We start from the raw sequence: 11,716 nt of genomic DNA on the forward strand, positions 1-11,716 counted from the left end.
TCTCCAAAAATTGTAGGATACGTCAAAGTCAGAGGAGGCAGAGAATTCAAAAGCCATTTAGTGCCCTCAATATCCAAAATATTATTTAGCAGTCTGCTATAGTCAGCAATGTATTCTGGTGTGGTGCTTTAGGATAAGTATGGGACTGCTAATCAAAAGGTCAGAGGTTCAGCCCACCAGCAGCAACTCAGAAACCCTGTACTGGGCCATTATGAGTTGGAACCAACTCACTGGCACTTAACAATAATGACATATTCAGCAAGGAGTTCACAGGCAAGGACCAGAGAGTAAGAACATACAGTTGAGAGCCAGTTTAGCCTCTAAATTCCACAAGAACCAAAATATATGTATTGCTTACCACTATATCCCAAGTCCCTGGAAAGTATCTACATATTTATGTAATAACTAACTTTACAATCATAGTCCTGCTGTGGCACTGTAGGATAGACACTTAAAATATTATTGCAAAGTTGGAGGTCAGGCCTACCAGCTGCTCCTCAGAAACTCTAAACAAGGTCACCTAGTTGGAACTGACTTGCCAGCACTTAACAACAACTTTATGATTACAAGGTTCAAAAAGGGAAGGGGTTATGAGTTAAGAGAAATGTTGTCTACTTTTTATGAGCTAGCTGGATGAATGGAGAAAAGACTGAAGTTGTAAAAAACTTCATTTTCCTCAGATCAAGCATCAACGGTAATGAAAGCAGTAGTCAAAAAAAAAAACAATGCATTCGGCAAATCTGCTGCACAAGGCCACTTTAAAGTGTTCAAGAGCAAAGAAGTCAGTTTGAGGACTAAGGTGCGCCTGACCCAAGTCATGGTACTTTCAATAACCTAATATGCATGTAAAAGTTGGACAATGAATAAAGAATATTGTAGAAGAATTGATGCATTTGAGTTTTGAAGTTGGAGGAGAATATTAAAAGTACCGTGGACTGCCAAAAGAATAAACAAATCTGTGTTGGAAGAAATACAGTCAATGCTCCTTAGAAGCCAATATGGCAAGACTTCATGTCTCATACTTTGGGCATCTTCTCAAGAGGGATCAGTCCCTGGAGAAGGATATCATGTTTGGTCAGCGAAAAAGGGGAAGACCCTCAATAGAGTGGATTGGCACAGTGGCAATAGCAATGGATCCAAGTGTAGCAATGATTGTGAAGTTGGCACAAGACTGGGCAGTATTTCGTTCTGTTGTGCATAAATAAGGCCACTGTGAGTTGGTACTGACTTGAAAGCACTTAACAACAACATAGATGATCAACATAGATTGTTCAATGTGAAGACACTTGCTGGTTCTTCCTTATGGAAAGATTATATTTCTGCACCCCATAGACAACAGGCTGGACGTTGCAACTCTTTGCCCATTGAAATGTGAGAAGAATGAAGTGTGGCACTTTAAAGGATAAATTCTAAGACTGGTTGTTCTATTTTATCTTTTCTCTCAACCTTGAGAATGATAGGGTCTAAATAGGGGCTCTTATTTCAGCTTTCTACTTTAATGATGAAGATATGGGGGCCGTCAACTCACAATGGAATTGAAATTAGAGTTAGAAGCGGATCACTGACTGTATTTCGGAATCACTTGTTTCTGCTGCATAATTTAATCTGAGTTGAATTACAGAAATGGTACTGAAAAAAAGATGTCTTGTGGAAACAGGAAAAAAATATATCAAACTAAAAATCATTGATTCTGAGTCTGGGTAGTGTTGAGGAACTGATAATGAGGACCAGAAAGCAGTGGTAAAACATTTGATAAAATTGCTGTTGTTCATTATAATTCCAATAGGATCGGTGTATAACTGTGCTTCGTAGAGTTTTAAAGTCTGAACTTTCAGAAGCAGATCACCAGGGCTATCTTTCTAGACATCTCTGAATGTGCTTGAACCACCAAACTTTCAGCTAGTAGTTTAGTGCTTAACCATCTGCACTACCCAGGGACTCCTGATAAAACTAATATCTGCATTAAATTAGAAGGCAGATGATGCACCAAGTGAGCTTATGATGAAGACTTTGAGAAACAGAATTTTTCTAGAATTACTTGGATATATCTAATAAAGTATTTTAAAAAAGAGAGATGAGATCATAAATGAATCAACCAGTCTTCAAGCCTGGGTTTAAAAGTTATATAGAGAGAATTCTGGAATTCTGAGAGGTACAGAGTTGAAAGATGAGAGCATTTCTTGTTTACAACTGTTAAAAATATATATATAATTTTAAAAAAGGAATGAAAATGTTGAGATTGAAAGCAAGAATGTAATTTCTTAGGCCTGTAACCAACTAACCAATGAAAAGATTTCAAAACACCCTAACTTTTATGACCAGATTAAGATGTGGCAGTAAAAATATAGTCCTGGTGTTTACTGCTGGATTGAAACTATTCTTTTATTGTGCTAGTGTGTAAGGATTTTAGATCCAAGCAAAATCATATCTCTGACAACTTAAATCTTGTTTTCCATTTATCATGATGTTACTTATTGGTCCGGGACTTGTTGTGTAGCGCTGTAGGGTTAGTGCTGGACTACAAACCACAAGGTTGGTAGTTCAAACCCACCAGCTGCTCCTTGGAAACCCTATACAAGGTAGCTGTGAGTCAGAACTGACTCAATGGCACTAAACAAACAGCAACAACAACAAAAAGGACAACTTACCTCTGCTTCTCAATGGCTGGGGCGCCGCTGCAATGGTTCAATTGGAAGAAATGGCTACCATCCCTTCATTAGGACTATGTGCTTGAAGTCTTTCTCCACATTATTAACATTGGGACATCTTCACTCACATGTTTGACAACTAGGCTGGATTGACTGGAAGAGGTGCAGACTAGCAGGAACAACTATCTTTTTTCCGTGTGGCTTTTCCCTGCAGTTAACTTTGACTTTCTCAGAGCATGGTACTTTCTGAGTATTTATACTTCTTACATGGTGTCCACTAAGAGACCATGATGGAAACTGCCCATTTTATAAATGACTACTTAGAACTGTCAGAGTGTTACTGCCACCATAATCTAATGATCAAAGAAGTCATGTCAGTCCAGAAACAAAAATGAAATAAAGAACCATCACCATTGCATCAATTCCAACTCATAGCAACCCTGTATGGGGTTTCCAAGGTTGTAAATCATTATGGGAGCAGAAAATCTCATTGTTCTCACAGAGAAACATTGGTGGGTTTGAATGGTCAAGCTGGTGGTTAACCGTGTAGTGTGCACCCTCCAGCACCACCAGAGCTAGTCCCTAGATACAAATAGAGGAGAAATAAATAGATGGTGGTAAGATCTGAAGAATTTGTAACCATCTTTCTATCTTCCCTTTGGCCACAAATACTCTCACATGCAAAACACACCCTCTTTAAAGATCACCTAAGAATCACTCCATTATGACACTGGTTCAAATTCCAGATGATATAGTTTTTGTTATTGTTGTTATTAGGTGCCATCGAGTCGGTACCAACTCATAGTGACCTTTAGCACAGCAGAATGAAACACTGCCCGATCCTGGGCCAACCTCACTACTGTTGCCATGCTTGAGTCCATTGATGTTGCCACTTTGCCAATCTATCTCATTGGGGGCCTTCCTCTTTTGCTCTGACCCTCCACCTTGCCAAATATGATATCCTTCTCCAGCGGCTGGTCCCTCCTGACAATATGTCCAAAGTATGAGAGACAAAATTTGGCCATCTTGTCCTTCAGGGAGCACTCTGGCTGCACTTCTTCCAACACAGATCTGTGGGCTCTTTTGGCAGCCCATGGCACTTTCAATATTCTCCTCCAACTCAAAAGCATCAATTCTTCTATGGTCTTCCTTATTCACTGTCCACCTTTCACATGCATATGAGGCTATTGAAAATACCATGGCTTGGCTCAGGCGCACCTTAGTCCTCAAGCTGACATCTTTGCTCTTCAACACTTTAAAAAAATCTTGTGCAGCAGATTTGCCTAATGCAATACACCATCTGATTTTTTGACTGTGCTTCTGTGAGTGTTGATAGTTGATCCAAGAAGAATGAAGTCCTTGACAACTTCAATCTTTTCTCCATTGAAAAGAATGTTGTTAATTGGTCCAGTGGTGAGGATTTTTGTTTTCTTAACATTGAGATGTAATCCATACCGAAGGCTGTGTTCTTTGATCTTCATCAGTAAATGTTTTAAGTTCTCCTCACTTTCAGCAAGCAAGGTTGTATCATATGCATATCGCAGGTTGTTAATGAGTCTTCCTCCAATCCCAATGCCACATTTTTCTTCATAGAACCCACCTCTCGGATTATTTGCTCAGCATACAGGTTGAATAAGTATGGTGAAAGAATACAACCTTGTCGCACACCTTTCTTAATTTTAAACCATGCAGTGTTCCCATGGTCTGTTGTTAAGTGCCGTCGAGTCGGTTCCGACCCATAGCGACCCTGAATAGGGTTTCCGAGGCTGTAAATCTTTACGGGAGCAGATCGCCTCATCTTTGTCCTGCGGAGCAGCTGGTAGTTTCGAACTGCTGACCTTCCGGTTCGCAGCCCGATTCGTAACCACTACGCTACCAGAGCTCCTTTAGTGAAGAGTATTTGAAATACTTACTAATAAAGATCAAAGAGTATGTCTTTCAGTGTGGATTGCATCTCAGTGTAAAGAAAACAAAAATCCTTACTACTGGACCAATAAATAACATGATAAATGGAGAAAAGCTTTAAGTTGTCAAAGAATTTATTTTGCTTGGATCCACAATCATCACTCAGGAAAGCAACAGTCAAGAAATCAAGTGGAACTTCTGGAAAAAATGATGGACTAGGTAGACACAATATCTACCACAAAGATATGAGAGACAAAATAAAATAGACACATATGAAAATTCTGGCACCCTGAACTTTAGAAGAAAGTTCAGAGAGGTGGATGGACTGCTTTCTGGGAGGCTGAGCAGGGATAGCAAGAGAAGGAGAATGACTGGGGAACATCTGGCCAGATGCAGCTCCATCATCTTGTGACCAGCTTTGGTAGCAGAGGGAGGGCTATCAGAGCATATTTGAGCAAGTAATGGAAAAGATGTGCTTTCTTTTTTTTCCCCCACATTCCCCTGGTGACCAGAAATGTAGCCAGCTTCCACCCCTATCCACCCCCAGGCACATTTCCTGCTTTTTTGGATTTTGGAGCTGTGTGGTTGGGATCCATGCCAGCATAAGGTAGGGGCTGGCTGTACCTCTTTGGTATGCCACTTTTTATCTAGATCCAAGTGGGCTTAGCGGTATCCCTACAAAACCCAAAGAGCTGCAAAAACAGCATTTAAGCAGTCAGCCTGTACCCAGCTTCCTTGTGATCCTAACAGACACTGAAGCCAGCTACGTGAAGGTCTGCCACAAACTACTTCTGGATTTAGTGCCCTGAACATAGATAACACCAAGTCCAATAGGAACTCTACCTAGGGCCAGGAACTCTGCTGTCAAATCCCTTCCACAACTGCCAGGGGTCCTATGTCGGAGTCCTGCCTCGACAAAGGGGTGAGTTTCATGAGGGTGGGAGATCTGGCAGGTGAAAGATATAGAATAGAAACAAAACAGAAACAAAGACACAGACACACAAGTGTGATGCATGTCTGGAAAGGCGAGAGAGAAAGAAACACTTTGAGACCAGAGTAGATGCAAGCTGACAGGCAAGTTAGCATACAGGGCTAGATTTTCCTCAGTCTTTTATTCGTTTTCAGATCAGGGAAATCAAGGAAGGAGGTACAAGTTTAATGTGATTAATTATCTGAAGAGGGTACAAAGTGATTTCACAGAATCTCATGCGTAATTCAGATCTTAGAAAATTATCCTGTGCTCAGAAAATTATCCTGTGCTCATATTCTTAGCCAACCATTCTTCCTGAGTTAAAGGCGCAGGCAAGCAATTATTGGTTTAAACTTTAACTTCATGGGCTCCCGTGACCCAGGGCAGCGACTTGCAGTATCCTATGAGCTAACGCTTATTTCTATATTAAATTTTTGGTGGTGAAGAGACAGACAGAGAAGTGTTAAGAGGGTCAGCTAAGTGCACATAGCCACCATGTACAACAGGACACCCAAGGAGAGCGTCAGGATCAAAATGATCATTCCCATGGGCGGTTTATGGAGGTTGCTACTATTACTACTTAATCCTTTTTCATAGTCCCCAAACATCTGTTCCTGTCCAAGAGTTGTTTGGGGAAGTTTAACTGACTCTGCCTTAGGAGCATTCTCTGTATGGCTGTCAAGCATGGATACCAGCAGCTCATGTTTTAGCTTAATATTATACATAACTGAGTAGTTACCCAGAGAGTAATTATTACATTCTGCCCAAATCACCACTGCTTGTTCCTCAGAGACCTTGCCTCTGATAACAGCCCGCACAGCCTGTATTGCCAAGGCGGTGACATTTACAGAGGAGCCATTAACCGAGACAAGGTGCGTATTATTACTGGACTTAAACATTCTCCCAGAGGCTACAGCTACCAGAGTTGAAAGCAAGAAAATCAGATAAAGAACACACAATACAGCCATAAGGAGAAATTGAATAGTTTTAGCCAGGAGGTGAGTTCACCAAAGGCCATGTGCCCGGGCCCTCAGGAGTTTTACGTCCTGGTCCACAAGGGCCATGACTTGCAGATCCGGAGCGGGCCCCTGGTCCAGAGTCTTGTCTGTCTTCTCAAGGGGCCACAGCATCTTGGGGTCTGCATATGTCATCGCTGACACACAACTACCATGTGAGTTCCTTAAATTACAGAAGACCACCAGAGATTTCTCTCCTCTGGGTGCAGCAACTCCACTGTTTATTTTTGCAAAAATGACAATCCCACAATGCCCCAGAGACAACAGACAATTTTAGCTCACACTAAGAAACAAGAGAGAATGACTCAAACCAATTACCAACCTGCAAAGCCAGAAAAACGATTCTGAGGGATATTGGAACTAACTGAAAAAGAATTCAAGAGAATGATAATTGTGGAGTCAGTTCAGACTCATAGCGACCCTGTACAGGGTTTCTGAGGCTGTAAATCTTTACAGGAGCAAAAACCCTCATCTTTCACCCACCGTACAGCTGGTAGTTTCGAACTGCTGACCATGAGATTAGCAGCCTGATTCGTAACCACTATGCTACCTTCAAAGGACTTACAGAAAAATCGAGGGAGACCAGGAGAACACAATTAAACTTTAGAAGAATTCCGATAAACACCACAAGAACAAACAGACAAAATAAATGCAAATTTTGAAACAATACACAAACTGCAATTAGAAATCCAGGTTAACACTAAGATCTCAGAAATGAACAACACATTGAAAGGCAAGAGAGTAGATGTAAAGCAATGGAAGCCTGAATTAGTGAGACTGAAGACAAATCTCTCAACACTAGTATGCTAGAAGAACAATTAGAAAGAAAAGAGAAGAAAAGAAAAGAAAGAAAAAAAAATCCAGAGAAAGCCTTAGAGTTATGTAGGACATCATAACAACTTGTGAGTGATCAGAATTCCAGAACAGAAGGAGACAAGCACAGAGAAAATTACTGAACAATGGAGGCAGAGATGGGGACATGGAGAGAGGGAGCAACACTAGATTCATAGGAAGAGAGGGACTAAGAGCTGGCAGCCAGGAGGCAGACTTGCAGAATGTGCCCTTTGGTGGTATAAATTATTATACATGCTTGAGCATTAAAAAAAAAAAAGCTAAAGTGAATAGAGAAAAATACTGTTAACTGATGGTACATGGAAGGGATTATAGTCATTGTAATAAAACAAGGTGTATGACTTGTTGAATGTAAAACTGATGATCTACCCTGTAAACGTTCACTCAGTTCACAATAAAAACTTGAAAGAAAATTAATGGAACAGTCGTTGGAAGAAAACTTCTGTAACATCATGAAAGATGACAAGATAAGTATATAAGAACCTGAGAAAGCCCCCCAAAAGGAGAGATCCCAAAATAAAATCACCAAGATATATCATAATCAAAGATAAGGAAAGAATCCTGAGAGCAGCTCAGGGAGAGAGAGAGAAAAAAAAAGGTACCTACAAAGGAGAACCAATAAGACTAAGTTCTGACTTCTTAGCAGAAACCATGCAGACAGAAAGGCAGTGGAATGACATATGCAAAACTCTGAAAGCAAAAGGTTGCCAACCAAGAATCATATATTCAGCAAAGCTGTCCCTCAAATACAACGATGAAATTGGGGCACTTCCTGATAAGCATAAATTAAAGGAATATGTAATGACCAGACCAACTTTACAAAAAAATGTTAAAGGATGCTTTTTGGACTGAGAACCAATAACAGCAGAAAACAACCTAAGATTACCATACATGAAAACACCACCCAGAAATCAAACCAAACATAGAAGTATTTAAAGTAAAACAAGTCTACAAGACTTAAAATAGGGAACCAGAGATATTAATGTATAATGAAATCAACTACAATGCAAAAAGAGGGAATATTGTAGATATAGAGTTTCCAAATGACAAGGAAATCAAGTAGATTTCAAGATAACACAGACTGTTTTAAGCAGAGAAAAAATTAATAAATTACATGTCAACCTCAAAGAATACAATTGCACATAAAAATTTAAAAAGGAAAATTAGATTTAGTGAGCAGAAATTAAAATGACAAGAAAATCCACAAACAAAATGAACTCAGTATAGAAAATTATGTGGAACAAAGAATCCAGCAGCATCACAAAAACAAACAGACCCAGCAAAATGACAACAATCAACTCATACTTATTGATAATTACACTGACTGTAAATGGATTAAATGTTCTAATCAAGAGACATAAAGAGCAGAATGGATAAGAAAACAGGATCCTTCAATATGCTGTCTCCAAGAGACATATCAAAAAGAAGACAGCCTAAATACCCATCCAGAGAAGAATGGTTAAACAAACTTTGATAAATATACACAATGGAATACTACAAAATGCTGAATAATAATAATGAATCTGTAAAACACCCACATGGTTGAACCTGGAGAACACTATGCTGAATGAAATTTGTCAATCACAAAAGGATAAGCATTGTATTAGATCAATGTAGTAAAAAGTTGAAAAAAATGTTTTCTTGATTAAAAAAAAAAACTATTATAGTCGGGTGGGGTACAAGAGAAATTATTCATGGGGTAGACACATGTTAACATGGGTGAGAGGTCCAGCAATATACAACAAGAGGTAGGTTAGCAGAGGAAAGATGAAGATAAAGGTAGCAGTAGACATGGGGAGGAATGCAGTAAAGTAGATAGAGGTAAATTCTATTAACTGTTGGTACTTGGAGGAGATTACAACCATGTAATGAGCAAAGTACATGCTATGTTAAATGTAAAGCTGATGTGCTCTGTAAACCTTCCCTCAATCCACAATAAAAATTTAGAAGAAAAGAAATTACATATTGCCTTAAGGAAATCTGCTGCAAAAGACTCCTTTAAAGTGTTGAAGAACAAAGGTATCACTCTGAGGACTAATGTGCACCTGACCCAAGCCATGGCATTTTTATTTTGCTGCATATCCATGTGAAATTTGGGCAATCAATACGAAAGACCTCAGAAGAATTGATGCATTGAAATTTTGACATTTGGGGAAAATATTGAAAGTACCACAGCCTACCAGAAGGCTAACAAATTTGTCTTGGAAGAAGACAGTTTGTCTTGCTCCTTAGAAACAAGAGTGGCAAGATTTCCTCTCTCGTACTTTGGAGATGTTGTCAGAAGGATCAGTTTCTGGACAAGCATATTATCTTTGGTAAAATGGAGCATCACAGAAAAAGAGAAAGACCCTCAATGAGAGGGATTGACATGTGGCAGTAACAATGGGCTCAAATGTAACAACAGTTGTGAGGATGGCACGGGACCAGGAAGTGTTTCATTCTATTGTGCATAGAGTCTCGATGAGTTGCAACTGATCTAGGACACCTAACAACACCTCTCTGGTAGTGATTTTCCATGGCTTTTGGTTCCCTGCTCTGAAAAATCTTCCTTTTCCATTAGAAAGAGATCAGATATTTAACTGAGCATCCTTTTCCATCATCTTTCTTCCCATAGAAAATTGCTGAGCCAATTTTATGCTGTTTTTGGTCCTTTCAGTATAAGTTAGCAGTACTTCTACCAATTGTGTTCTCTAAAATACTATGTTAGTTTCTTATAAATCTTATTGGGATTCAAACCATTAAACAAAAACACCACCCAGAAATCTCTTCATGATAGCCCTTTTTCTGGCTTAATTTTAGAGTCAGAGTCATGGGTGTTAAGACACTTAGAAGCCTTTTTGTATTCATTGGCAAGGTCCATGGTATGCTCTTAAATTTTTCTGAACAAAGCATCTCACAGCTTCAGATTTAAGGTGATCCTTATTCTGAGGCAATTTCTTATGCTGAGCTACCTTAAAAGTCTCGGGATAAGAAATAGTATTAATATTGAACCTAGCAGGTTCTAGATCCTTTATATTTACTTGAAAATTTGACTGAAACAGAAATCTCCAGAATTTCTTTTTAAGCTTACTCTATCTGTGTTTTGTTGCATGTAGTTAAAGACATCTAATTGTCACTTTCAGCATTTCAGCATTCTTCCTGAAAATCTCTTTAGTCTAATCCAAAAATTCATTACATATATCTTCTGTTTTTTACATTACTTCAGGCACTGGTGTTGCCAAAATTTCTACAACAAAGGACATCTATTCTTTTGTCTTTTTCTCCAGTCTCCAATAAAAATTTTTCACTCCTTACTATGTAAAGTATTTATAAATAAATCTTGGACTTTGCATCTAGTGTTAGGGTTGAATGGAATTTTCAGGTTGACTCCTTGAGGAGAGGATATGTTTGTGTGTGTATATGTGTGTACAGAGAAGGCAAAGAAATGAATAATCGTGTAAAGATGGTGGATTTTGGAAGATACATATTATTTTTGCAATAGTCAGTACATGTTTTTTTGTGGAAGGATTATATTTCTCTACTCTATTGATGTTTGATTTATTAGGCTACTTTCTTTGACCAATGAAAAATGAGCAGACGTGGGGGTTCCATCTCCAGCAGTTTTTTCTCTTGGCTATGAGAGCAGCCTTCTCAGAGAATGGTTGCTTCTTTAACCTGGGTACTTGATTGAAAAAAATATACAGCAGCTGATCTATTACAGACATGTGAAATGAGCCAGAAGTCTCAGCATCGCATGTTACTGTGGCATCACTTAACCTAAACTGACCTACACAGTGACCTAGTTGTCTCTTTCTCTGTTGTTATAATCACGGAGGCCACACAATTTAGATGCTACAGCTACAGATAATAGGACACTTCTCAACCTGTGGACAGAAGAGATTCTGTAGATCCTCTTTGGATTTGTGAATAAGTCAATCTTTGCTTGTTTAACTTTGGAGATATGGAAAGTAAATATACTTTCATTTAAACTTAAGCATAACAAACTATATCCTAGTACACACCTATATGATCAAGAACTAATGGTACTGTAAAAGAAATTGGCAAAAAAAAACTTTGTTGTGATTGTTAGAAACCATTGAGTCAGTTCTGACTCATAGCAACCCTATGCACAATAGAATAAAACCCTGCCCAGTCCTGCACCAGCCTCACAATCATTGCTATGTTTGAACCTATTGCTACAGACACTATGCCAATCCATCTTGTTAGGGGTCTTCCTCTTTTTCTCCGACCCTCCACTTTACCAAACATGATATCCTTCTCAGGGACTGGTCCCTCATGACAACATGTCTTAAGTATGAGAGATGATGTTTCGCCATCCTGGCTTC

At 39.1% G+C, this 11,716-nt stretch overlaps 1 pseudogene; it reads right to left on the reverse strand.

Annotated features, from left to right (window-relative positions):
* Positions 1–5,999: 5,999 nt before the first annotated feature.
* The window catches only part of LOC102840176, a 25,390-nt pseudogene continuing 19,673 nt past the window's right edge, over positions 6,000–11,716 (reverse strand).

This window comes from Chrysochloris asiatica, unplaced genomic scaffold, assembly GCF_000296735.1.
Source record: "Chrysochloris asiatica unplaced genomic scaffold, ChrAsi1.0 scaffold00034, whole genome shotgun sequence".
In the NCBI taxonomy this organism is placed as follows: domain Eukaryota; kingdom Metazoa; phylum Chordata; class Mammalia; order Afrosoricida; family Chrysochloridae; genus Chrysochloris; species Chrysochloris asiatica.